Raw genomic sequence first — 6,204 nt, forward strand, 5'->3', positions numbered from 1 at the left:
TATCAGTTAATTTAGTAGTCTGGCTTAGTGAATGCTTCATTAACACTTCTGACACTTCGGTAAGGACTGCTAGAATCAGGACTCAGCTGGGCTACTGGGATTGGGTCTCTTGCTTTCCTAACATGGTCTTTGGGATTGTCTCTTTCCATTTGGCCATTTTACACTATCTACAGAAGGTTAGCTGATCATTTTACATGTCACTTAGGTTTTTTCCAAAGTAAAACAAACAACAACAACAAAAACACAACAAAAACTGGCACGCTTTCTGTGTCTAAGACCCTGAGCAAGCATAATATCACTTCTGCCTGGTTTTTGTTGGTTAAATGGGTCATAGAGCAATCCAGATTAGAAGCAAGAAGGATGTGAAGTTATTTGGAGGCACCGTTCACTGGGGGTGGAGCGTCCATTGGCACCCTTCTACTCTTAGAATACAGATCTACCCTCTCCCTTCTCTTTTTCTTCTTTCTTTTATTTATTTTTTTAAAAATGTGGAACACTTCACTAATTGGGGTGTCCTCCGTGCACAGAAGCCATGATCCTTTTCTCAGTATCATTCCAATTTTTAGCATGTGAGCTCTCTTTCTCCCTTCTTTCTGGCTATGCTAGCTCTCCCTTTGCTTCCCTCTGCATAGGAAAAGTAGCGTGGAAGATATAGGATGTGGCAAAGGGAATCTAAATGAGCTTTGCATAAGCAGGAATTGCTTAGGAAGTAAAGTCATGGTTAGAGTTTCCAGTACTTTAGTTTGGATTCTAAGCATGCCCTAAAGGTCCATTTAGCAAAGGCTTGCTCCTTGAGATGGTGTTATTGGGAAGTGGTGGAGTGTTTCAGAGCTAGGGCCAAGTGGGAGGGATTTAAGTCACTGGGGATGTGTCCTTGAAGGAAATAGCCTTTCTTCTTTCTCTCTTGGGTTTTGACCATTAGATGAGCAATATTGCTCCACCATGCGTTCCTGAGATGTGTCACCTTGCTGAAATCAACAGGGCCAACTAATCGTATACTGAAACCTCTAAAACTGTGGGGCAAAAAACAAAACAAAACATTTCTTTTATAAGTCAATTATCTCAGGTATTTTTTGTAATGGCAGAAAGCAGACTAAGCCAGAAAGGGAAAAACACTTTAAAGCACTGAGGATTTTGAAAACTACCAGTTTTATAATTAGAACATAGAGTTTTATGGGGTATTACAGAAGGTAGGCAAAAAGACAAAAGGGAAAAAGATCATGAAGAAATGATATGCCAAGCCAAGGAAGTCTTCTTTGGCTATAAGCAGGAAAAACTTGATCTGATTTACATTTTAGGAAGAAACTTGGGTAATTTGAGAGATTTACTAGAATGTAAAGAAGTTAGAGAGAGAGAGAGAGAGAGAGAGAAGATCAAATTAGACCTGGCAAAGGTCTTAGCAGGGCTGTCAGCAGGGTGTTTCAGGTCATCAGTACTTATTTAGAAGAGGGATTATGTGCACAGACAATTTGTTTTAAGATATATTACAAAATTTATGGACCAGATATGGTGGTAGATGTCTGTAATCCCAGCACTGGGGGGGATGAGGCAAGAGAATATTGTAAGTTCAAGACCAGCTTGGGCTATAGAGTGAGAGCCTTTTACAAAACCAACAGAAGTATAAATAAAAAGATAAATAAATTTCAAGATGGAAAGATGATTAACTGATAAAGGTTTAGAAAATTGGCAAAGGTACTTATCATTGTTTTCTATTGAATCAAAGCAGATTCTTCACAGCATGCTGGCCCCCATGTTCTTTCCCATTCATGGCCAAGACCCATCTTTTCTTGCTCATTATTGTTAAGTATGCTACTCCTAGCTGTTTTATATATTTCCCTCTATGGGCAAAAGATAAATAAAAGGTAACATACATTTATTACTCAGAATGTTCCAGCTGATTCTTTGCAAGTTATTTGTATAGGAACCAATGTAGATCCATTTGCTCTTACAGTTCCTTGAGTAACAGGTATTCCATGCTGGTTCCATGCTTGCTTATGACAGGTAGTCATCCATCATGTGAGTGTGAATATTGATTCCCAGTGACTCCTGAGACCTCTAGTGTTTTATTGATGATGACCACAAATGTGTGTCTTACTCGAGACACTCAGGAACATGGGAGCAAATGTTCATTACCTGCTCACATTAAATTTATTGTGTAGTATTTTATAACATAAATATAAAGCAGAACATACTCTAACCATGTTGTTGTTTTGAGCCATAGTCATTGGATTCTCAGAATGTCATTTCTATTTTTAATATTGGCCCACTCCTGCCTTCTACACTGCTCCCTACTGGGAGGAGAGGAAGGACCAGAGGCAGGAAATGAAAAGTCTCAATCACAGAGTATCTCTCCCTAGTCTGGCAAGCCTAAAGTCCCACCCACCTGGGAGGACATAGTGTCATCCTATCAGAGGACATTGGAGAGAACATTGATCAGAGGGCTTCTTCTAAAAGTTAATGGATGAGTTTAGGCCACTTCTTTGAATGTTTTTCATTTTTCCCCCTCAAGAAAACAATCCAAAGCTTTGTTCCTTCTTTGTAGCTTCCCCCTTGTTTCTAACTACCCTCCAAGTGTTGAGACAAAAGGAAAAGAGAGAGAAGGGAAGGGAAGAAAAAAGAAAAGAAAAAAGAAATTCCAAAGTGGTGGTGATAGGGGAGGGGCAAGTCTCAGCCAGTGCCTTGTAATCCAGAATCACCTGTGATTGGCTCTGTGTTTCAGATGATATCTGTGCAACTCCATTGAAGAGTCCATTGAAAATGATGTCTTTTCTCTGGAAAGCAGTGAGGCTTTTTATTGTTTGTGTGTTTTACTCTTTTTTTTTGTTTTTTAACCGCTTTTGTAAGTGGCTTGAGGATGGTTCACTATTTTCTGGGGATGAACAATGCTGCTATTGTGCCTTGCACTGGAGTAACTGAGGCAAAAATGGCCGACCTGGGATGCCCTCACAGCCAGAGCTAAAAAGCTGCTTTGAAAGTCTTGCCAATGGGTGGGCAGTGTTTTCATCCTTTCTGTGAATCCCAACACTGAAGCTATTGTTAGAAGAAGCAGTAGCTTGTGTCCCATGCAAATTAGTTGAAATAGTACATGGTCTACCTGTAGGGAAGCTTCTGTGGACTGGTGACCTCCAAGAGTGAGTTCACCAAAGACCCGGGGAAAGAAAACCAAGACAAGCTATAGTGATGCGAGTCCAAAACCTGACTCCTGAAGCACACGCAGAACACATGAGCATTCCCTATTTCAGGGTCCCAAGAACAAAGAGCTGAGGGACACCAGAGATGGTGAACTGAACAGAAGTGTGGTCTGTTCCACTGGAAAATGCTGGAAGTGAACAAAAGGGGAGCTGCCTTTTGATCCCTCTTCTCTCCAGAGCGTTTACAGAACAACCCTGAAGTTTTTACTCCCATGTCTTACCAATCCTTGAATGGGAAGAGCTGCTGACATATGCTCCTATCATTCTCCTTGCTTTTCTGTTTTCAACAATGCCACCAGCAAGGAGGTACATTCTCAGCCCACTCACTTTCACAGCCATAGAGACAACACTCATTGGTACCTCCCTAGCCTGCTCATTCCTTTACTTAGAATTAAGCCATGTTACTGTCATGTGCTTTAAGCCTTCTTCTCCACTTTGTGCTGTGTGCTCCACCGTGTTACGCACTTCCACAGGACAATCTACACTCATTCTTTTTCACAGCATGCTAGTTGATTTTTCTGGATTGCTTAACCTTCGATCTTAATTGAGAATTCCACAGGCTTAATGGATTTTAAACAGGCACATTTTATTGGCCATTTTAATGGCTTCCTCTGTGAAGTATATGTTTGTGTCTTTGGTCTGTTTTTCTATTGAGTCTCCTGGCATTTTCTTATTGATCGATCTTACTGATTTATTGACTTGTACATACTGGATAAGAATTGTTTATTGGCTGTAAGTAGTACAAATGTATGTTCACACTGGCTTTCATTTTTACCCCCTCCTCCACCCTCCCCCAATCAAGGCTGGCACTCTACTCTTGAGCCACATCCCCATTTCCCATTTTCATTTTCTTCATGGTTTCTTTCAGGGGAAAGAAATTCTTCATTTTTTGAAATCCAGTTTATCATCTAATTTGCAGCTGGTGCTCTTTGTAGTCTTAGACATTTCTGCATAGCCCCCTTCATAAAATATTCTTTTAAGTTTTTCTCTAATCAATCCACCATATAAAAAAGTGAGCAACTTTTTTGAGCCAGCCTATAAATATCTAGGCCTCCAAAAGTCACCATTATCAAGCCTAATTCTGCTTACCAACACATAATTATTCCATGTGAACTGTTAAATACTTACCTCTAAAAAGAATACTAGTCCATAAAATTGATATTTTCTTACACTGTACTCCCTGGAGGGCCATTCAACAAGCAGCTAGCCTAAAAAGTGTAGAAAAATTCTAGTGTTAATAATAGTGCCAGGTTTAAATCCCAGTCTTATTTTTAAGTTATCTGTGACCTTGGATAAGGTACTTAAATGCTTTCAGCTTGAGTTTTCTGCTCTGGAAGACAAAATAGTAGCTAAGATTTTTGAATGCTCACCATGTGCCAAACTGTATCAAGTGCTTCACCAGAATGATTCCTTTTAATCTTCAAGATGACTTTTACCAACCTGGTGCTGGTGAGACATGCCTATAATTCTATCTACTCAGGAGATGTTGATCTGAGGATCCTGATTCAAAGCCAGTCTAGGCAGGAAAGTCTATGAGACGCTTATTTCCAGTTAACAAGAAAAAAATCCAGAAGAAGAGCTGTGGTAGAGTGCTATCCTTGAGCAAAAAAGCTAAGGGACAATGCTTGGGCCCTGAGTTCAAGCCCCAGGATGGGGTGGGAGTGGGCATGGGGGGAAGACTATTACTCTGTTTATATCATGTCCTCTTTAAATGATAAACACTGGCTTCAGGACTTACATATGTAAAGTCTATGTATACTTCCTTCCTATTAAAGTGAACTGAGGATGTAGTTCAGATGTACCGGGTTTACATGTATAGCTACCCACGTGCAAGGCCAATCCTCAGTACTGGGTTCAATCCCCACTGCTATAAAACAAAGCAAAGGCACTGTTGTGGCAATAAAATGAGATAAGCCTAACCCTAATCCTGTTCAGTGCATAATAAATACTAGTGTTTATGATTATTGCATAACTAATCTGTATTATCCCTATCTCCAGACACTTTGAAAGTAAGAACTAGATATCTTAAGTGCTTCAGGAAATGACCTAGGAAATCTTTTGAGTTCCAAGTGAGAAAATTATGAAAATCACATATTGGTGTGAACACCTTTCCTTCCCTTCAGCAAATATTCATTATATGTCTTATTCTAAGAGATGGTATCATAAAAGTTGCTTTGTTTTATCTATCTAAAACAAATATAGCAGACTATACCATATTTGATAAATGCCATAAAGATAAATAATGCAGAGGTGTGGAGGCAGGGGGTAAAAGGGATTCATTTAAAGATATGGAGGCCAATTTGTTGAGGTGACATTTGATTAGGCACCAAAGAAATGCCTAATCAAAAGGAGTATGGAGGGAAGCCTGCAGGGATGGGAAAACTTTTTTTTCTGCCAAGGGCATCTTGGATATTTATAACATAATTTTTGCAGCTACACAAAGTTATTAATACAGGCAGATGGCCACCAGTAGCTGACGAGAAGTAAACGTGTCTGTGTCATCATGTACCAAATGACTTCATGGGCCAGATGTTCCCACCCCTGGAGGTTATTTGGAGAGAGGAGCTTGTGTAGAGAACAGAATTCCAGATGCCCTGTAGTGCAGCATTAAGGAGGACAGTATGTCTGGAGTCAGGTGAGCAGGCCAACATGAGACCACTGAGGATTATAGGGCAGGAAGGAAGAGGCCACGGGGCCTTGGTAAGAGGGTATTTGTGAGAAACAGTTTTGCGCATTACTGATGAACATTATTTCTATTAGTGAGTTCTCTCAAGTTCACATTCTACCATTCTATTTATGTAACCTGGGTATTTTATCTTTGTGCCTCAGTTTCCTGATCTGAACAATGTAATTGGTAATGTCAAATTATTACTGTTATTATTAACATTTTACATTAGAATTTTTTATTGTTATTATAAAGGTACTGTACAAAGGGGTTACTGTTACGTAAGTCAGATAAAGAGTTTATTTCTTTTTGGATAATGTAACTCCTTCCCTCATTCTCTTTTCTCCT

General features: G+C 39.7%; 1 non-coding gene across 1 annotated transcript; it reads right to left on the bottom strand.

Annotated features, from left to right (window-relative positions):
• Positions 1–482: 482 nt before the first annotated feature.
• On the bottom strand, positions 483–585 carry LOC122124431. Its single transcript, XR_006150545.1, has one exon. It is a non-coding gene; the product is annotated as a U6 spliceosomal RNA (small nuclear RNA).
• Positions 586–6,204: the final 5,619 nt, after the last annotated feature.

This window comes from Dipodomys spectabilis, unplaced genomic scaffold (assembly GCF_019054845.1).
Source record: "Dipodomys spectabilis isolate Male_0828 unplaced genomic scaffold, ASM1905484v1 ptg000234l, whole genome shotgun sequence".
NCBI lineage: Eukaryota > Metazoa > Chordata > Mammalia > Rodentia > Heteromyidae > Dipodomys > Dipodomys spectabilis.